This window comes from Talpa occidentalis, unplaced genomic scaffold (genome assembly GCF_014898055.3).
Source record: "Talpa occidentalis isolate TD23 unplaced genomic scaffold, MPIMG_talOcc4v2.1 talOcc4.13, whole genome shotgun sequence".
Lineage (NCBI taxonomy): Eukaryota > Metazoa > Chordata > Mammalia > Eulipotyphla > Talpidae > Talpa > Talpa occidentalis.
Window position 1 is genome coordinate 1,146,418 of NW_023601322.1, and position 21,181 is coordinate 1,167,598.

The 21,181-nt window shown below is 63.4% G+C and overlaps 1 protein-coding gene across 1 annotated transcript in view; it reads left to right on the forward strand.

The window, feature by feature from the left end:
* The first annotated feature begins 1,022 nt into the window (after nt 1-1,022).
* The window catches only part of ZNF516 (zinc finger protein 516), a 52,889-nt gene continuing 32,730 nt past the window's right edge, over nt 1,023-21,181 (forward strand). The window contains 1 exon segment of the mRNA XM_054693987.1: nt 1,023-1,076. The gene's annotated coding sequence lies outside the window, so the exon portion shown is untranslated.

The window sequence follows — 21,181 nt, forward strand, 5'->3', positions numbered from 1 at the left end:
GCCCGCGGGGGGCGGCGGCGCGCGCCTGGGGGCGCCCCCGGCCGGACGCCCAACTTTCCGCGCCGCCGCGGGTCGTCCGGGCGGGCGGGAGAGGAAGCGCCCGCGGGGCCGCCCCGCCCCCGGCCGAGAGTGGCGGCCGCGCCGGCCAATCCGCGGCGCCGGCCCCGTCCCGGAGGTGGTCGGCGCCCGGCGCGCGCGCGCCCGCGCCCAAGTGTCCGCCCGCGCGCGCCCGGCCCGCGCCCCGGCGGCAGATGCGCACGTGCGCGCGCCCACGCGCGTCCCCGGGCACGCGGCGGCGGGGGGCCCCGGGAGCCCCCGGGGGCGCGGGCGGGGAGGAGGCCGGGGCCGCGCTGGCGCCTCTCGCCCCGGGCCGCGCGTCCGCCCGGGTCCTCGGGTCCTCCCACGCGGCGGGCCGGGACACGCGCCAGGGGCAGGCCCGGGGCGCGACCTGCCCGCGGCGGTGGAAGCCCTGCCGCGGCGCCTCCCCCGGGCCCGGCCGCCGCGGGCAGCGTGGCGTGGGGCGCGGCCCGTCCGGGCAGGGGCGCCGGGTCGGGCGCCCGCGCGCCTCCGGGGGTGCTGGAGACGCGCTCCTGCGGGGAGACCTGCGGGGAGACCTGCGGGGAGACCTGCGGGGCCCCGCCCCCGCCCCCGCCTCGTCCCCGCGCGGGCGTGCCCGGCCTCGCCGAGGTCACCCCGCGGGTGCAGGGGCGGCCCCGCGACCTCCACCCCCCGCGCCGCGCCAGAGCCCCCGCGGCCGGGCTGGGGCACGGAGGCCCCGCACGGAGCCGCCGGGGAGCTCACCTGCCCGCCCGGGGCGGGGGCGGGGGCGGGGGCGGGGGGGGGGGGGGGGGGGGGCGGAGGGCCGGGCCTGGGGGGGAGGGGCGGGCCTGGGGGGCGGGCCTGGGGGAGGGGCGGGCCTGGGGGGCGGGCCTGGGGGAGGGGCGGGCCTGGGGGGAGGGCTGGCCCGCGCCCCCGCCCCCCGCCCCGTCATGCGCGCGGACGTCACACGCCGCCTGTAACCCAAGAAGTGAAAGAGCCGGACCCGCGGCCCAACTTCGCACTGTAACAAAGGCGGGGTCCGTGCGGGCCGGGGCGGGGGGCGCGGGCGCGGGCGGGCGGGGGATGGGGCGCCGGGGGCCGGGGGCCGGCGGGCGGGCGGGCGGGGGGCGCGGGAGTCGGGGCCCGGGCGCGGGGGGCGGGGGCCGGGCCGGGGCGCGGGGGGCGCGGGGGGCGGCGGGGGCCGGGGCGCGGGGCCCAGCGGCGCAGGTAACCGGTTTCTATTTAAACTTCACTTTGCGCCGGCGGAGGTGGGGCGCGGAGGCGGGGTCCCCCGCGGTTACGTAAGTCCACACCTGGGCCAGCGGGGCGCGGGGGCGGGCGCGGGGGCGCGGGCCGGGCTGCCGGGTGCCCCGCGGGCGCGGCCCCTGCCGGGCGAGGACGGCCGCCGTGGGCGCGGGGTGGGGGGTGGTTGGGGGGCCGGGCCTGGCCGGTGTCCACTGCGCAACAAAGGCCGGGGCTCCGGACCCGCGCCGCGCCCGCGCCCACCCGGCACAGGCCACAAAGGCCCCTGGGCGGCGGGCTCCGCGGGCGTGGGGCTCCCCACCTCGCCCAGGGCCGGCCGGAGTGAGGATGATGTAAAGATTGGGGTCCCACCCCGGCGGCGGGGGGTGGGCACCGTCACGTAGCCGTCCCCTCCCTCAGGAGCGTCTCGGGGTGTTTTTCAAGCTGCCCCGTCGGCGTGGCTGGAGCGTCCCAGGAACGCGGCCTCGGGACGCGCCTGGTGCCGGGCACCCCTCGGTGATGGGCACCCCTCGGTGATGGGCACCCCTCGGTGCCGGGCACCCCTCGGTGATGGGCACCTCTCGGTGATGGGCACCCCTCGGTGCCGGGCACTCCGTACCGCCCGGCCCGGGGAGGGCCGTTTATCATGGTCTGGTCCTTCCCTGTCCCCGCATTCCCTGATTGTGGCGTCCAGGTGCCCCTGCTGTGTTTGCACAGACGGGCCTCGTGCCCCGCAGGATGGGCCCCCACCCCGGGGAGGCCTGCCCCGGTGGGAGGGCGGCTCGGGTTTCAGGGCCTGCAGGGCCATCTTGGATGGGCTCTGGGAGAGCCGCTCCGGGAGCCGGGGCGCTGGACCCACGGGGTTCGCCTTAGGGTGCAGGGGTGTCCCGCCTAGTGCTTTCCTCAGTCTATGGGTGAGATTTTGTTTTCTTTCACTTATTTGAATGTGTTGAGACACTGGAGCACCCGCCGGGAGGGAGGCGGTCTGATGCTGTCCAGCAGGTGGGCTGCTCCGGAAGGGAGGACAGGCAAGGCAGGTTCCAAGGCCAAGTTCCCCGAGCAGCGAGGAGCTGCCTGGGAGCTGCTTCCCGCGGGCGCCTCTTCCTCCAGCCCTGGGCAGGGCGCGGGCGCGCTCTGGGGGTGTGGCTGGATTCGCCCCTGGCCCGGGAACAGCGTGCCGGGCCTTGCTGATCCCACTGTCACCTGCCACGCACCTTGCAAGCGGCGTCGCTGGAGCGGCAGCTTCTCCTGGGACCTCAGCCTCACAGGTCTAGCGGTGGGGGGTGCTAGCCCAAGACGGCGCTGCGCCCCGGGATGTGACATGTTCATGAAAACAGGTCGCCCGGCTGCAGCCTCTGTCTTCGCGTCCCCAAGTTCACTGTTTTCATTCCATGGGCCGCCTCTGCTCCTCGGGGTGAGACTGAGCGGGGGGGGGGGGGTGACAGTTGCTCAGTGACAGCGATGTTTAAGAGACAAGGTGGCTTCTTGGAAGTGTTTCCACACGAGCCCTGCTCTAGCGGATGGTTTCCAGTCTCACCCCGGGGGGAAAGGAGAACGTGACCTCGGAATTCACGTAGTGTCTGGTCATGGATTGTTCTTGAAAACCCAGTGCTCTGTTTATTGGGGTGTAGTGGATTTTTATTTACTCATTTTCCAGAATACGTGTCGGTCTTATTCAGTGTTTGTCAGAAGAGCTCTTGAAAAGAGTTCTGTGGGAGCGGCTGGAAGCCTGGCTGGAGGCCGTGCCTGGAGCTGCAGCCGCGCTACACCTTCGGCCATGGAAATAGGAAACTGAAATATAAGCTGATTCCCTTCGGCAGGAAGGAGCGTGTTCCAACCTGTGGCTTTCCTTTTAGAACACGCTGCTTTATATGTTCAGATGTTAGACTGTTTTGGTTTTATTCCACTTTCAACTTAAGAGCAAGGGTATGTGTTAATCATATAATTAAAAGTGGCCTTTTGCGTCTGCCCTGACTCGGTGGCCAGCAGAATAAAGCTTCTCTGTTAAATGTGCGAAACAGCTTTTTCATTGGTGTCTGCTGGGCACATTTATTTTTTTTTAAAGATTTATCCATTTGTGCACACAAGATCTGGGGTACAAGCAGAGGTGTGGGGGGTGAGAGGATTCACCAGGGACAGAGTGGGGAGCAGAACAGGTGGATTGACTGAAACACACACCTGAGGGGAGCAGCGGGGAGACAGGAGAGGTCTGCTGCGCCGTGTGGGTAGCTCCCTGGCCGGCTGGGGATCGAACTCATGCTGCAGAGGCTGCGGATTGCCTCACAGCGTGGAGCCTAACCCCTTGAGCCACCAGGGAGGCCCCTGTGCCGGGCACATGTAACTGCACCATCTGAACTTTGCTGGTGAGAGGCGGCGCCGGAGGGTGGGCTGATGGGAGAAGGTGGAAGGAGTCGCATCTCTTGGAGGTGCGCCTGCGCCACGCGTGTCGAGGGTGGAGGGACGCGGCCTCTGAGCAGAGCCCTCGCGCTGTGTTTACGCTGAGCGTGGGGATGAAGCGGCTCTGACCGCCGGGAGAGTTCTTTGAAAAGTTGAGGGCATCTCTTTGCTGTCTTCTCCCCGCGCCCCAGCAGTTCCGGAGCCTGGGGGAGTCTGTGAGCTTCATCTCGTGGCCAGTGTGGCCGCTGTCTTGCTCGCCTGGCGCGGGGCTGGCTGGCCCCCTGGCCCATAGCGTCCAGGAGTCTCGAAGGTCCCACTGTGTCACTGACTTCAGTCTTAGACGCTTGCCGGCTTGGGGGGGGGGGATCGAGTGTCCCTGGGATGTGCCTATTTGGGGCTGCAGCCTCGGGGTGCGAGTCCCTCTGATCAGGTGTGGGCGAGCCAACCCTGTGTGCCCCAGAGCTGGGTGGCAGGATGAGCACGCCGGCAGGTGGAGAGCTGGGCTGCCCTTCCGCTTGTGGGGGCTGCGGAGCGGCTGTGGCCCCTCTCGTCCTGCTTTGGAGCCGTTCTGACGGGTGGTGGCCATGATCCGGTGCTCCATTCCTGCTCCTCCGTGGAGGCTGCCGCTCTTGGGCCCCTCCCCGCCCTGTGGCCAGAGGGCTGCAGCGTTGGAGGTTCAGGCCTTGGGGGCTCCCGCGGGCCAGCTTGTGGGGGGGGAGGGGGCGTCTTTGCTGGAGGATGGCCTCTGCCTGGCCTGCGTTGTGCTGGCCCCCTACCCGCTTCTGCTACCAGAGGAGGGGGTGACGGGTGGGGGATCCTCTTTTTCAAGGACTCTAGCTGTGAATACCTGCGAGTTTTCAGGAGCGGCAGCGGACTGTCCAGACCCATTGTAAGAAAAGAGCCACATCAAGCGTTGACGTATATGAGCACTTTATTAATAAAATTAACCTCATGGCAGGGATAAAGAGAAGCGTCCACTGTGAATTTAAAACGTCTCATCGAGTTCTTTAAAAAGCATCTTATTTTAAAATGAGTTTTCTTCAAAGGAGAGCTATTTTTAGGGGCCAGGACTTAAATAGCCGCAGAGAGGGCACAGCCATCGGCGCCCTGACTGCTCGGCTCCATTTGAAATTTCGCCGTCAGGGAACAGCGAGTGTGTTTCAGAGGGACTGGTAAAAATTAGCAGTTGCAACTGTCCGTCCTGCTGGCTCTGTCCCTCGCATCTGGCGCACGTGATGGCAACAGCTGAAGCTCCCCCCGGCTGGGCCGCCCCATCCCGCCCTGTGCCCGCGTCCCCGGGGCTGTGGAGGAGGGTCAGGCTGCGGCTCCGCGTTCCTTGAAAGTAGGTTTCCCAAAAAGGTTGGGCGTTTACTCTTTGAATGGTGCTGGAAACGACAAAGCAGAAGTAATTAGAAATACAACTGTTTTTAGAACGCAAACATGTAAATACTTGCAGAGCAATGAGTAAAACACCACCCCGTAGACTCGGAAAAAAGAAATCATTTGAAAAGTGAGCGCACGGGGCTCAGCTCCGTCGTGCTGTCTGGCTGCGATGTGCCTGCTCTTTCTGGGCGCTTCCTTTCTCTTTCTGTTTTGCTTGGCGGGTGTGTCGCTGTATTTTCTTTTTGCTTTTTTTTTTCGGGGGCAGTAATTGGCACGAGTTGGTCTCCGAATGGAGGAATGTACATAACCGTACACATAAGACAGCTCCTCCCGGGAGCAGTGAGGTAGGATGAGACATTCGCCTCTTTTCTGTTCAAGACGGAGTTCATCTGGGGTTTCATTCTGCCCGAAGAAGGTGGACTGTCTCTCCCGTTTCTGGCACCCCCGGGAATTGCTGATGTCAGCGCCTTGTGCTGGCTCCAGCTGGCCTGTTATTTTCCTGCTCGTTTAGGAAGGACGAGTGTCGCCTGACATGCGGTGTTGGCTTTCAGGACACCGGCACAGGGAGGCTGAGAAATGGAGGTTCCCTGTTCAGACTCTGTCATTTGTTCTTGCTGGGGAGGAATCAAAAACTTACTTTTCAGCATTATTTAGTAACGCGAGCGACTTCCCTCTCCAGCTCCTCCCTGTGAAAGGAAAGGATGTTTGTTTAGGAATTTTTGTCCTTTGTTTCAGGAAAGGGCAACATGTGTCTGCGGGGCCATATGGCTCCATTTAACCTGTGCCGCGGAGCTGCCGGGCACTGATTTATTTCAGCATTCGGGAATGTTCTTTGCAATTCAGAGCAGCGAGGGAGCATTGCAAGTCGTGTTCAGAGGCGGCCGTTGCTTCAGCAGCCTGCCCAGTGGACATCGCGGTGGGCAGCCGTGAGACGTGAGGGGTGACTGAATTCGGGGTTGCCCAAGCAGATAGTTAAAACTCCTCGTTGCAAATCGGGTGAGGCTGGGGCTCTGAGAAAGCAGGCCGTGGTCGAGCGCCTGGCTATTCCCCCGATTGAACCTAGAGGTGAAAATCTGTGCTGTAATCCCTCGAGATTCAGTTGCTGCTTTATTTAACGGGTGGCTGCATCAGTGGAGCGGGCTGGGGTGGCGGGGGACTGACTTCAGAGGTTCACCTTGCGTGGGGCTGTTCCGGAATGAGCCGAGGCTGGGCTGGGATGTTTTCACTTAAGGATTTGTTTAATTTGCACATGTTGTTTCTGCGTTTTGGGGTTAGCAAGACCCTAATGCACCAGGGAAGCGTCTCGTGCCCGGCCTCAGTGGTGTGCCCGCGGGTGCCCGGAAGCCCTGCCTCTGCCCGACGTGACGCGTGGCGGGAGCCGTGCGGGGCTCGGCGTCTCCCGGCCCCGCTCTCGTGAGCTGTGACCGCACGGCTTCCCCTGTTTGGGGACGGAGCGGACTGGGGGAGCCTCGTCCACGTGGCGCTCGCACACCAGGCCGGGGCGCGCAGACGCTGCTTGCGGAGACGCCTGCTCTGTGGTGACATCATCAGTGACGTGGCGAGCGTGTTTTTATGCCGGTTTGAGAAACTATTGTTCATGTCCACAACTGTGTTCCCGGCAGGTCAGCGTGGCCGTCACCGGGTGACCGTGAATGCGATGAGCTGCCCCTCGGGGTCACACCAGCACAGGTGCACACGCGGCTCCTCGACTCAAGGCGCCGTCGCACTTTTTGAAATCAGCGGTGAGGAGGAGGGCGGTGCCCGGGCCGCGTCACGGGCTCACGGGCGGCCAGCGCGGTCCCGGCGAGAATGTCCTGCTGCCGCTGTGTCGGCTTGGGGGCCTGGGGGGCCTGGGGCCGGGGGTGGGGGTTGAAAGTGGCCGAGGCCCCCTGTGACAGAGCAGGGCCATCGTGGCCCTGCCGCCTCCTGGGCTGCCAGGGTTGGAAATGGAGAAAGTGCATTTTCCTCACAGTCACCCATTTCTAAGATCTGTGGAATCGGCTTGCAAAGGGGGTGACTCAGTTTGGGGTGTTTCTGCGGGAGATGCCGCGCGGCTGCTGTGGACGTGCCTGTGGGGGGGCGGGCGAGCGGCCCAGCATTGCGTGCGGCGTCCCGGCCGGGGCTGTGGCGCTGGCAGAGGCACTAGGTGACCTGTCCCTCGTTGGCTCCACGAGGGGGTGGGTGGCCTCTGTCCAGAGGGGGCTGGGTCAGGACGGAGCCTCAGCCCGTCTGCAGAGGGAGGGTTGGGGGGGGTGTGTCTTATTCCACCTGCGCCTGGAGGGGTATGCCCACTGGCCAAGGCACGTCCTGCCCCTCATTCCTGGGGAATTTGTGGGGCTCATGAGGGTGGCAGCCACCTTAGCCCCGCCCACCCCCCCCAGCTGCCGAGACCCCCTCGGTGAGCAGCCAGCGTGTCCGCACGGCAGGTGTGGATACCAGCCCTGGTGTGTGCCCTCCCTGCCACCGTCCAGGCTCCCAGAGGTGATTGGGTCTTGGGCTGAGCCACCTGGGGCAGCATCACTGTTGGTTGCGGCCGTCCTCACCTCTCCCGCGCTGGCCCTGCTGGCCGGCTGGGCTCCTGACCGGGTGCGCTGAGGAGGGTCTGCTGAGTCCCCTCCCAGCCTCGGGGCCGGGGTCTGTGTCTTCACGACTCTGGGGCAGACGGCAGATTTCGTCTGGGACGGGCTGGAGAGGAAGTATTTTGGGCTTTGGGGGCCCTTTTCTGTGGCTGTGACTCAACTTTGCGTGAAACGAAGCCAACACATTCGCAAATGCGTGCGCTTTGCGTGCAATCCCACGGGCCGCTCAGACGGTGCAGCCGTTCCCACCCGGCAGAGTAGGCGGCGGGGGTGGCCTCGAACGCCCCGCAGCGGCCGCCGGTGGTGACTTGGGCCTGTGAGGGGCCTCTGCATGCCTGCGCTGCATCTGTGGGTGGCGGACGCCCCATCCTAAGGGAGAGAAAGCGGGGGGCAATGCAGGCAGCTGCGGAGCCAGGCCCTTCACGCAGCTGATGACGTTAACAGATTAAAAAGCCTCCTTGACCTAGAATTTCAGAAAACGAGGAACATCGCGGTGGCTTGCATTGATTCTTTGCCGACCATTTCGACTGTGTCATTCCGAGGCTGGTGACTGTGGGCGCGACAGCGCCTGGTGTCCAGGCTCTCCCAGCCTAGTCCCTGCTCAGACACTCTGGGAGTCACGAGTCCAGAACTCCCCGAGACCCGCATCCCACGCGCCCGGGGCTGGAGCGCGGCATCCGCTGTTCTGCTGCGTGGCTCTGAATGATGTGTCGCTCTCGGTGGAGGCCAGGACGGTGGGAGAACGTGTGTGTCCTCTGCCTCGGTCTGGCCACGCTCCCCATCCCCTTGGGAGCCGGGGAGGGCTCTGGTGATTGCTCCTTTGTGCACGTTTGAGGCAGCTGTCAGTTTATTGTAGAAAGAAGTTAATCGTGGCCCGGTGTGGCTCGATGGGCGTTCCTCTCACCTGTGAAGTCCCAACCGGTTTCATTTGTTGCCCTCACACGTGAAAAGCTGGGATGGCCGCCTTGCTCGGGCCCGCCTGGCGTGGAACCCGGCGGGGCTCACTGTCCCGTGTGGTCAGCATCAGTGGTGTTCCCCTGGAGAAGAGGCTGTTTCCCCGAGGCTCTGGGCTGGCAGCCCCTCCTTTGTGCCCATTGAGGAACTGTGCACCTGCTCCTGGCCGCCCAGGGCGGTGGGGCTGCCAGGGAGGCGGCCGCACTTGGCGTCAAGGCCCCAGGCCCGGCTCTGGGCAGCGCTCAGGAAGCCCGCGGGCGGCCCGCATTGCGTCTGCAGAGTGTATCTGGAACAAATGCACCTCATCAGGCCTTCCTAAGTAGGTCATTTAAATCTAATAATAATACAAATGAAGATTTACCCCCAAATGGGTAACAGGAACGGTGGAACGGTCCAGAAAGCACTGGCCGGGAAGGAGACCAGCAGGGCTCAGAGCAAGGCCTCTCCCCAGGGTGGTTCTCTGGGCGCGGGGGCGGGTGGCTCTCGCCTGCATCAGCGTGGCAGCGTTTGCAGTGACTGCCCCTGGGAGACGGGGAGCCCAGAGGAACCGGGGGGGAGTGTCGGGGAAGGTGTTGGAAGCAGGTGGGAGGGAGGGGCCGGCCAGCCGGTGGCAGGACCTGCGCTGTGCGGGTTGGCAGCGCGGACGCCGGGGTCTCGGGATGGCGGCTCCCTTTGGTTTTCTGGCTTTGCTACATTTCAAGGTGTTCCCTCGTCCCGGGGCTGGGTGAGCTCCTGCTGGTGATCCCAATGTTCAGGTCAGCGAGTCCATGGTTTTGCCTGGGGTCCAGCTTCACTTTTGCCTTATCAGTCACAGAAACACTGATGTTAGGGGTGTCGGGACAGGCTGGGAGGGTTTGCGGCCTGCTTGTGCGCTCTGCAGCCTCTCAAGGACAAGCTCGGCCGGCGCTCAGGTGGGCAGCCAAGTCTGCTCCCTTGTTTGGCTGCGCTGAGGGGCGCTGGCGCGCTGGTCGGGCCGCGGACTGCACTGGGGGTGGGCGCCTCGGGTCAGGCCTGCTGTGAACCTGTCCGCCGAGGATGCTGGGAGAGTCGTGCAAACCTCCGTCCTCAGCCAGGCGGACTCGCCAGGGCCCGCGTCTTGCAAGTGGTTTAAAGCCCCGGAGCCGGCTCCGCACGGGCCATCCATCTGGGGGCTCGGGGTGCGGTTCCTGCCCAGCCACGTGGATTTCAGTGGATCCGCTTGTTCTGTTCCCCACTCTGTCTCTGGGGAGTCCTCTCACCCCCCCATACCTCTGGCCTGCACCCCAGCTCTTGCATGCATAAATAAACAAATCCTTCAAAAATAAATGTATGTGCTTAATGTATGTATTAATATTTTTAACAACACAGACGTGCAGAGGCTGACGTGGGGCCCTGGTAAGCGACGTTTTCCTGCAACTCGGGTTTCAAGTAACGTCACAGCTTTTCGTCTTACGCAGGTGGCAGGGCCCGCGGTGCACATATGGGCTCCCTGTGTCCTGTCCCCGCGTGGCCAGCGAGCGCTGCTCCCTGGTGGCCTGCATCCCCCCCCCCCCAGCTGTGTGGGGTTGGCGGCTCCCGGAGCTGCTGCGTGAGGACGTTCTGCCAGGACACGTGTCTTGGTTATTGCGTTTCTGTCCTTGTCTTCTGCCGACATCCTCTCTGCTCAGGAACGTTTGGAGACGTTTGAGCTGTTTTCGAAGGTGTGTGGGGGGAGTGCATTTGCCCCCATTGGGTGGATGAAGGAAGGGGGTTAGCAGCTCTTTGGAATTCTCCCCCACGATGGGACTGGTTAGTTTTTCGGTCCATTTCTGAGTAAATTTTGGACGTTGATATTTTACTTGAAAATCAGTCATTGTTTCCAGCCACACTATCAGCTTTACCAGCCTAGACTTTTGACAAATGTCATTTTCTCTTAATTTTTCGTCTTTAGGTGATCGATTGACCTACCCCTCCTTGAGTTTACCGGACCTGCCCCGCCCATCAGGCCATCAGGGACCTGTGACTGTTCATATTGATCAATTTTACTCTTTTTTTCTTTCCTCCCCATTTACTTTCAGCTTCTTGAAGTGCGGAGGGACGCATGTTAATTCTGCCCTGTCGCATTTTTAATCGAAGGCCCCATTGACATGTTTTCTGTCGTTCTGATGATGACAGTGGCCACCGTGTCTTGACGTCTCGTGGTTTCTGGAGAGTTTGCGGTGGTTGCGGAGGGCCCGGCGTCCTCCAGGTGTGGAGCTTGCTTTGCTGTTAATCCTCGTCTCACAGCGAGGCAGGCGGGCTGCGGCTCCTCGGGCCTCTCATCTCGCCAGGAGCCCTGCTCGGCTCTGTCCTGCTCAGCTCCGTCTCACACTTAATTACTCCACGAGCCTTACTTTTGAGCTCGGCTCTGCCCCTGCTATTGAGGCCTCCCGAGCCTGCAGGTTGGGAGCCTCGCCTCCCGCCCCTGCCTCCCGCCCCTGCGTTTTCTTCTGTGTTGACTTAAAAGCTTAGGCCGTTTATCCTCTGAGTGGTTTTTTTCTTTGCCCGGAATAATCATAAAATGACTTTGGTGCAGTCTGGTGCCTTCGAAACGTGAATTTGACTGTCAGTAAAGTTGCGTTTGCCTGCTTGGGCGGCTCGGGACTCTTTGGTAAATAAGTTTATTCCATTTATGTTTGTTGCAGGCACAGACTGATTCCTTCTCTTAATTGTCAAAAACAGCGTCTCCTGCTCCTGTGCCCTCCTTCCCTTGACACGCCGTCTCCCCTCATTGCCAACATCAGCAAGGCTGCGGGGGTCGCCACGTTTTCAGCCCCCTAATGTGTTTCTTTTGCTTAAACCTGTTTCTCACTCTGCCAGCCCAGTAGGAATACCACGTGCTCCTCTCCGGAGGGTGGGGGGACGCGTGTCTGCCACCCCCAGCCCCCCGCCGTGTTCCTCCGTGCTCAGTGCTAGTCTGACCCTCGCGGCACATGCTCCTGCAGGCGTGTCGCACACCGGTGTCTGTGGGGAGCCGGCTCTGCACGCGCTTGTGGTCTGCCGCAGGTGCGCGCACCACCTCGTGGGCTCACATTGACTTTCCCTGCCTGTGTGTCCTCAGGGCGCCTGAGTCCGGATGGCCATCCACCCCATGGGCTATAGGGCCGTGTGGGTGAGGATGTGGGTCCTGGTGGCCGGGGTTGGTGCTCCCTGGGTGGGGGTGCTGGACACCAGCCACTGGTGCAGATGGTCAGTGCCAGAGCAGACGAAGCTGGTGTTGCTGGAGCTGGGGGTGCGGGCACACCTGTGCATACCTGGGCTGTGTGTGCAGGGGTGTGTGAGTGTACGGGGAGGGGCAGCAGGTGACCGAGAGGGATGTCGGAGAGGCCAAGAGGGTACCCAGTCATGATGGTGACTCGGGGAAGGCACTGGGCATCATGGAGGCCTCCCCAGGCCTGAGTAGATGCCTGCAGGGGCCGCCTGGTGGTGGGAGACCGAGGCAGGGCTACTCTGGAGGCTGTCTTGGGCTGGCTCAGTGGATGTGGGTCGGGAGACCAGGGACCATCAGCCACATGGGGAGGTGAGGCCCTGGAGGCAGGTGGCATCTGGGTTTGGTAGGCGGTGGAGGGAGGGTCAGGACGGGCCTGTGGAGGGCTGGGGGGGGTGTGTGTTGAGGCCCTCAGTGGTGGGGGGCTGGGGGTTAGAGGCCAGGAGGCAGTGCAGTGTCTCCCTGGTGAGGGGCGGCTGGTCCTGCCTCAGGCAGGCTGTGTGCGCTGGGTACTGCTGGACCTTGGCCTTGGTGACTCTGGGCACGCCGGCCGGTCATCTCCTGTTGTTAGAGCACGCTGTGCAGTGAGGCCCCTGACTTGCGTCCTGGGGCTGCTGAGTGGTCTGGGCCTCCAGGATACCAGGCACACGCACTGGGGAGGTGTGGGGCTGCGGCACCCTTCCATCTGCCCTCCAGAAAACACTCGCGTCACAGATGGGAGAAGTCGCCACCAAAGGGGCCGGTTGCGGAGAATAGGAGGAAGCCGCACGCCAAGGGCCCACCCTGGACCCGCTCCCCGCGAGGCGGGTGTCGCAGCCCAGCCCTGCCTTCTCCCCGGGCTCAGGGAGCAGCTCCTTCCTTCAAGCGCGGGGCAGGGTGAGGTGGTGCTGCCGGTCCTGACCGATGGAGCCCGTGCAGACTTTCCAAATTACAGTTTGAAACTTCTGATAGCAATAGTGTCTCTCCCTGTTTCTTATTTTGCGGTAAGTTGGGAGGATTGCTGCACGTGAATCACATCTTTGATGTGGGCAGAATAAAGCGTCTGAAAGGTGTCGTTCAATGAATCGGTTACAAAAGTGTTTTTAAAGAAAGGAAACTGCGTCGGAAGGAGAAAGGGCTGGAGAAGGAGTTTTAAAAGTCCGGTTTGTGGAGCTTTAGGGGAGCATTTTCAAGGGCAGGGAAGCCTTGCAGTAGGCAGGCTTTATAGAAAAGCACAGACAAGGAGTCCTTAACGGGTCATCAGGCTCGCTGCTCCCGCCTGGGGTGCTTGTGAAATGTCTGAACAAAAATTGAAACGGATTAACATTCTCAGAATGAACCAGCGAGGGCAGAGCCGGGCTCCCGTGGCAGCCCGGTCGGGGAGGCCTGGGTTTCCAGCTCGGGTTTATGAAAGGGCTGCCTGGTTCCGCCCCGCGTGCCAGCCCAGCGCTGCATCTAAAATAGCTGGACTTGGAATTTCTCGAGCGGTTAGTGCAAGAAGAGAAACTCTGTTCAAGCTTATTTGTGTTGGGCAGAAATCGAGCCTTTGTGGGGCTCGCTCTATGTACGAACATTCTTACAACTTTGACTTATTCCAGAGCGAAGTTAAAAGTTGGAAAAATAGAAAAACCACCTCTTTTTGGACTTGCTTAAGCTGGCCGTCCCGCAAGCTCCGGGGCCCGCGTGTCACTGCACCGGCACCCGGGCTGTTCCGCAGGCGGCCGTGGAGCGGGCTGCTCGCGGGGAGGAGAGATTTTGAAAACATTTTACGGTTCTGGGGGAGGCTCTCCGACGTGAAGCGGTCACCTTCACCTGGGGTGGCTCCCGGTCCGGATGGACACGGCCGGTGCAGTTTTCACGTGAGTTTATTTACCTGGAGATGCTCGAGGCGTCACTCACAGTCCATGTCGGGGCTTTTAAGGGAGGTGGCTCTTAAAGCCTCTGAAATGTTCCTTTTGCCTTTTTATGGCGGCCGAGTACACGTCATGTGACGTTTGCTGTCGGGGCGCTCTGTGAGCGTGTGGCTGAGGCCCGCGCTGCCGTGGGGTCACAGCTGGTGAACAGCTGCCGAGAGGCGCACGGAGCTCGGGCGGATTTTCTGAGCTGGGTGTGACTTACCGTTTGGATTCCAGGGCTGGCGAATGAACGGAGAGAAAGTTATAAAATGATGTCTCTGTTTAATCCCAGCACTAACTTACATTTTTAATATATGTGCAGTACTTGGCTGGGAGACTAGGGTCCTCTTTTGTTTGGAAAGCGAGTGTCCTCCCCTGGGTGAGCCCAGCCATTTCATTTGATTTCCTCGCACATTGAAGGGAAAGCCCTCGCCCCTGCCGCGGGGCTGGGAACGGGGAGCGGGTCTCTGGCTGATTCCGTGCCGGGGAGAGCGTGGGCTGCGCCGCGAGCGCTTGCTGGGACCCTCCACTCCCGCAGGGCCCTGCGGCCTTTCCTGATGCTGTCGCTGTCGTAGAAAGCCCCCGCCCCGGGGAGAGGAGTGCGGCTCTCCGAGGAGCGTGAAGGGGGAAGCGCGGCCCCCGCAGGAGTCGGGCATAGCTCTGGGCCGTGGCCTTGCCACGCTTTTCGCTGCTGGGACGTGTTGGGGAGCGGGCAGCCGCGGCGCACACGGAGGGGTGCGGCTTCCACTGGATCGTGTCCCGGGGAGGCCCTGGTGCGTGTGCGTCAGTTACTATTTTAAACTAATAGCAACCTTTTCTTTAAAATGTAATTAATGCCAAGTTTTGATGACAGGCCCTCTGAGAGGCCGTGGGGTTCTGCCTGTCCCGGGGGAGGGGTCCGCGCCCCCAGAGGGGCCCACGCAGGGGTCCTGTCTGCAGCTCACGATCCCAGGACGGCTGAATTTGGTTCAGCTAGAACAGCCCCTGCCTCCCGGGGCTCAGCTGGAAACTGCAGCTTCGGGGCCCCCTTCCTGGCGCAGTGGGGATGTTCACAGGTGTGGGGGCGAGGAGGGAGCCGTGAACAGACTCTCGGCCGCGGAGCCTCCCGCCACCCCCTGTCCGCCGGGACCGGGTCTGAGCGTGTCCGGGAACACGGCTCTTCAAGAACTTTCCTGAAAGAGCCGCGTCAGCAGAGCTGCGGCCGAGCTGGTGGGCGAGCACTTTCGTTTCATCACTGGGAAAGCCGCGATCTGAGGACGCTAGTTTGCATATGAGTAAGAAGACGCTCTCTGCGCCTGCTGCTGCTGCTGCTGCTGCTGCTGCTGCTGGTCCCCCGGGGCTGTGTCTCCAGCTGGCAGAAGCTGCTCTGCCCTGGGGGAGCCGCCAGCAGTCACGAGTGGAGTCGTCACTGCCGGCTGCCACCTCCCAGCTCCATGGCAGGGCGGGTGCCCCCCCCCCCCCCCACCCGGGGTGCTGCCCAGGGAGAGCATTGGGCTGAGGGGCGTGCCTGGGAGCAGGACGGGGCAGGCCGGGGTCTCCCCGCGGAGCGGAGCGCCCCGGCCACGGGCCCTGCTCTCTCCTCAGGCCGGGCTGTAGCCCTTATAAGGAGATGTGCGGCAGGCCCGCGCCGCGCTCGGTGGCTGTGGGTTTCCCTTGATCAAGTTGGGAAACGGTGGGATTTGGATTTGCGTGGGGGTGGCGGTCTGAGCTCGAAATGTTGAAACCACCTGAGCAGGGGGCCAGGCCTGCTCTGCGGTGGGGGGACAGGTCCTCTGTGATATGGCGCTTTGAGGGCAAAGGTAGAGGCCAAGGCAAAAGTTGTATTTCAACCTGAAAGATACCGTGATGCAAAAAGGGTGGACGAGGGGCCCCTCGCTTTTATGTCGGAGGAGGAGCCTTTGGTGGGAGGCAGAAGACGTACCTTTGGGCTGCACCTGCCTCTGTGGGGAGGGTGCCCAGGTGAGTGCCGCTGCTGGCCGGCCTGGCCCTGTGGACTCTGGGGAGCACCTGTTCACCGCTGAGTCATTAGCTGGCGCTGGCCTCGGACTCCCACCCAGATCTCTCCTGTGCGCCCCGAGTCGGGTTGGCTCCTGCCATCTCCACTGCGCGTGTCTGCCGCTGAGCTTGGGTTTGGGGGCAGAAGAGGGAAGCCCGAGGGTCTGCTGAATGCGGCCTGGACCAGGGGCCGCCCGGGGCCCTCACGCGCGTTTTCTTACTCTGCTTGGAAGGGGAGATGGCAAGACATTCCCCAGAACATTCTGAGGAGCGAACATCTGATAACTGCAGAACCTGTGGCGGCCAGGGTCTCCCCCAAACTTCATTACTGCCCATCCAGGTGCGCCCACCCCGGGCTGTCCAGGGCTGTCCCTGGTGTGCTTGAGCCAGCCCTGGGAGCCCCTCGGTGGGGAGGAGGCCCCAGGTCACCCGAGCGCCAGGCGGGGTCCCCGAGCGGCTGCCCTGGTGACCTGGTCGTGGTGACGGTGACCATAGAAGTGGGGCCTCCGCCTGGCTGTGGGGGCCCCGTGGAGCTATCCCTGATGGCAGGGTCAGTGTGCCGTATGAGCTGATCCCCGCCTGCCGTTCCTTCCAGAAAAGCAAAGGAGTAAAGCCTCCTCGTGAGCCGGGAGACAGTGGCGTCCCTGGGGCCTGCGGTCTGGGAAGTGACCTGGGTCGCTGCAGCCTCGTTGCTGTAGAGATTCCCCCGGGGGCGCTGCGCCCAGGAGGCCCCTGGCGCACCAGCCCAGAGCTCTCTGGCTGAGATGTGACTGGGCAGCTTCTGCGTGTGCTTCGTGGCCAGGGGGTTTATTACAGAAGAGAGAAGTGGGACAGAGCCCCGCAGCCGCCTTGTTCCTGGCTGGGGCAGAGTGGCCGGCTGCCCGGAGCCACCCCCCAAGCGCTCATCTCGAGGGTCCAGGCCTGTCGCATTTGGCTGATGGCCAGTGTCACCACGTCCGCCCCGATGTTCCGTTGTGCTCAGGACGCGTCCTGTTTGTGGGAGGCCAAGCGTGCCCTGGAAGCCCCCGGATGGGCCCTCGCGGGTGCCGGCGCCCGGGGTGGTGACGATGGGGACACTCAGCCTCTTGAAACCAGGGTCATGGTGCAGGTGGCGCGAGGAGCCCTGGGGGTGAGAGCGGGCAGAAGCCCCGGCCGCAGCGGCCCTGCGTGCTGTCCCTAGCATGTGGCTGGCCGGTCACAGAGGTCACCTCTCTCCACACGTGGTGCGCCCTGCCTCCTGCTGCTGTGGACGGTGTGGCTGTGGCCAGCGCCGCCTGCGGGGACGAACAGCACCCTGTGCCCGGGCGCCCACAGCCTCCGCAGCGGGCTCACTCCTGGGCATCCAGTGACTGCGGGCGGAGGGCGTGCTGAGACGCAGAGGGGCTGCGCGCCGGGGAGGGCCCAGCCCTGGGTGGGAGGACGGGAGGCCTGGCCCATCCCGTGCGCTCTCATCGGTGCAGCGGCAGGAGGGCACGGGGCAGGCTCTCTGCGGTGGAGCAGACGATGAAGGGGTCCTGGAGCCCTCGGTGGCTTTTGCAGGCTTTTGTTGGGATTTACCGGGTACACGGCAGGCAGGGGTGCCGGGGGGCTGGGAGCCCCCAGCGAGTCTTCACTCTCTCTGGGCTCTCCGGCCTTCTCTCGTGGCCTCTCTTGCGTTCTGTTGCTCTGCTGGCGTCCCCGTGGCGCCGCCCTTATGAGCCCAGTCTCAGCCCAGGTGCGCCACCAGGTGTGCATTCAGGACCGCAGGGGCCACCATCCATCCTGGTGGCGGGAGGGCAGGGAAGCCTGGCCGGTTTTTACCTTACCTTACAATTGGCATTTCTCCTGGGCCTGCTGGCGTCCCGCCTGGCGACCGGCACACCTGTGAGTGGTGGCCCCGGCCCCGTCCCCCGTCCCGGGCTCTGGGCTGCAGCTGCTGGGCTGTGCTTAGACCGGGAGAGCCAGTGCCCCTGAGACGAGCAGGCGCTCTCAGGCAGACGTCTGGCCTGCAGCCGCCGCGCCTGCTGGGGCTCCGCTCAGGGCCGCCGCCTTGGCGCTAGGCGTGGCCGTGTGGGCGCGCTGGAGGGAAGATGCGACCCTTTGCCTGCTGTTATTTCCCCAAGGTGCTGCGGACGGAAAGAGGTGTCCGGTGGGGTCCAGCCGGCTGCCGCTTCAGGGGCCACTTGCTCCCGCTGCGGCCGTCTCCCGGTGCTCAGTGGAGGCTGCGCGGCCTTGGGGCCCTCATGGGCCCTGTGTGCCCTCAGTCCAGCCTGGGTCTCCCTGGGCCCTGGACGCGGGGGTCCCATTTGCGCCCTCTCCAGGCTGGTCTCCCTCAAGCTCTGCAACCTAGACGCCCGCCCAGGTGACCCGTCATGCTGAACAGCGAGTCTCCCGGGGGCCCTCACACCAGAACCGGGGTGTGGGCGGCTTTGTTGGAGGAAACCCCAGTCTCTGAGTCTTTTCCTTGAAGTGGAGTGGCCCCCGTGTGATGGCACAGCCCTGAGACACAGGACTGCCCCTGTCTCTGCCTGCAGGGCTGAGTGTGGGCCCTGGGCCCCTCCACCCGCCTGGCGCGGCTCTGGCCCACCGGCACTGACTGGTCTGACGCAGGAGCCAGCGCTGCAAGGGCCTCAAGGCAGATACGAGGGCTGGAGTGAGCTGTGCTGACCTCCCCTCCCAGGGCATGCCCGCCCCACCCTGCAGCTTCAGCACAGACCTGACGAGCACCAGCGGAGGGCCTGGGGGGGTCACCCCCGGGGTCTTGGTGTTGGAATGCAGGTGTGGCCTGCAGCGCTGCTCCCCATGGCGGGACTGTCCCCGAGTCACTCAGCCTGGCTGCCACTGTGTGCCACATTTCCAGTCCCACAGCTTTGCCCCAGGGCCCAGGAGGGCAGTCGAGGGGCTCGGAGCTCGAGGTGTGCCGCGTGGCGCCTGCGTGGCCAGAGGCAGGGGCCAGGCTCTGGGGCTTGGAGCCTTTCTCTGTGCCCTGCACCGCCTGAGGGTGCGTGAGCTGCGGGTTCTGCTGCCTCAGCTGAGAACAGTTCCTTTATCATGGGGGTCAAGCTGGTGTCTTCTCGTACATCCCTGGCGAGGGAAGGATGGATGGTCCTGTGGCTGGAAAGCGTGGACTGGGCGGCGAGGTGGTGTTGAGTGCGCTTGAAAGTGCATTTCTAGACAGGCAGGCGAGACGGGGCCAGCGGGGGTCATCTCAGGCTCCCCAGCCCTGCTTGTGGGGGCAGCCCTGAGGGCCTCCTGGGGGAGGTGGTGTGTGGGGGGAGCAGCCCCACGCCCTGGGGGTGCAGGCTGCTGCTCTTCACACCTGCTGGGGTTCGCGCAGGGTGGGGGGGGGGATTTGCCCGCCTGTGATTTTGCTGTTCTTGAAGCCTCGATTGACGCTGGTGTAGCAGCAAACAGCCGTGATAGCTTTGCCTTTCAGCTCACCTCCCGGGACACTCAGCCCAGGGTGTGGTTTTATAGAAAATGTCAGCAGTTGCTTAGAATTCAGTAAACTTGGTTAGTGAGGCGCCCCCACCCCAGCGTGTGCTTTTTTTTTATAGAGGCATGTTTTTATTTATTTGTTTGTTTCTTTGTTTGTTTTGTTTATACAAGCACTGGGTACAGTCAGAAGCGCGGGAGGGTGAGAGAATTCACCAGAGCCAGAGCGGGGAGCAGAGCAGGCAGAAGGACCGAAGGACACTGCTGAGGGGAGCAGCGGGCGGCAGGAGAGGTCTGCGCGCCATGTGGGACCCTCCTCCTGTGGCCGGGGAGCAGCCGGGGATTGAACCGGCACCACAGAGGCCGCGGGCAGCTTCGCAACCCAGCGCTCAACCGCTGCGCCACCGGGGAGGCCCAACTCAGCGTGTGCTCTTGATGAAGGGGTTCAGGGGACTGACGCTGACTGTGTCGCCTTGGGGGGATAACACTCGCCCCTGAGTGCGCAGTCATGTCTGTGTTCTTGGGGCAGATCCGGCTTCCACTCGGTGGCGGGCGTCTGGGTCCCAGAGGTCCAAGGGCTCGCGGGCTCCTGCCACCCGCCGCGCAGGGAGCAGGGCTGGCTTCGGGAGAGGCGGCAGCAGGGCCGCCCGGTGCTATGGGGAGAGGTGGCCATTGCTGGTGGATCACATGGAATAAAATACAAGCTCCTCGTGGAGACAGATTCCAGCTAAACTGTGTTCTGCAGCCAGCTGGTAGAGGTTCCGGGAGGTCTGCCTGGAGGCGGGGCTGTGTCTCCGTGGTGCGGGCTTCTGACGGGGCCGCTGCTTTCACGCTGGTGATTTGTGATTTCTAGGAACAGTGAAGCACTGCGCATCAGCTTCTGAGCTGGGGTTTTGAGTTTGGGCTCAGCCCAGACGCACAAGCCGCTGGAGTCCACTCCCCCGGAACCGGTCTCGGGCCTCGGGCGCGCCCACCCTCCGCTCTCCGCCACCTGCAAGCTCAGTGTCTGGGCGTTTCCCGAGATGCTGGCTTTGCGGGCCTGGGTGTGGGGTGGGAGATGCTACTGTGTCTCCTGGAGCTGGGAAAGCCTCCGGGACATCCCCACCCGGCCTCTGTGGTGGGGCTGGAGGGGAACTGGCTGGGCCCAGCCCACAGGCCTCGAGCAGGAAGGGGGCTGGCCACGGAGCTGGCTCCGCCGGACGGGGCTGGACGGCCGCTGTGTCTGCAGCCAGGCTCGGCTCCTGGGGCATTATTTTTTCCTTTCAGTTTTGTGAAGTTTACTTTTTTAAGACTGCATTGCTGATACAGTCACCACTTGGTCATCGATGTGGCAGGAGCTTGGAGGGGGCTGCAACGTGCGCTGATCTTGGGGAGCAGACAGAGGACCAGCGGGGAGCCGGTGTCCCGTGACGGGGAAGCCCCTGCTCTCTCACGCGATGGCGTTTCTCAGTCTGCAGGAGTGCTCGGGACTCCCAGGACATGGGATTAGTGGGGGGTGGGGGGTGAGCGCCCCCACATCCTCAGTTACGGGAGGACTTTCTGAATGTAGTGGCAGTGCTGCTCCATCCGCTCCACGCCCGGCGTCAGGCTCCACCACTGTCCTTCTGTGGCAGTGGAAGCCCGGAGAGGCAGCATGGCCATCGACATGCACCTGTGTTTTCTTTTGGAAAAATGGTGCATGAGCTTTAGGTCAGTAGGCGTCCCCGTGTGCCTTCTTCCTCTCCCCTGCTGAGCTGGACACTTACTGGGGTGTCTGGCAGACACGTGAGAGCCTGGTGACAGGAGTGGCTTGCAGAACACCCCAGGGCATCCGGTCTTGGCCCCTGTGGCTGTGGCCCGGGTCTGGGGCGGAAGCCTGACTTGGGGTGCGCTCACCCAGGCTGCCTCGCAAACCTACGGACGCCTCCCCACTTGTGCACTGGCCGTGATTCATCTGCGGGCATCAATAACTTCAAGGTCACCTTCCTTTAGGAAAATGGACTTGGGCTCTGAGGTGGGACTTACCTTGAAAGCTGGTACTTGGTGGGAGCTGGGTCTGCCCTGGGCTACTCCCAGGGGCCTGGCCCAGCGGTGGCTCCTTCCTGCCCCGGGGTTCTGGT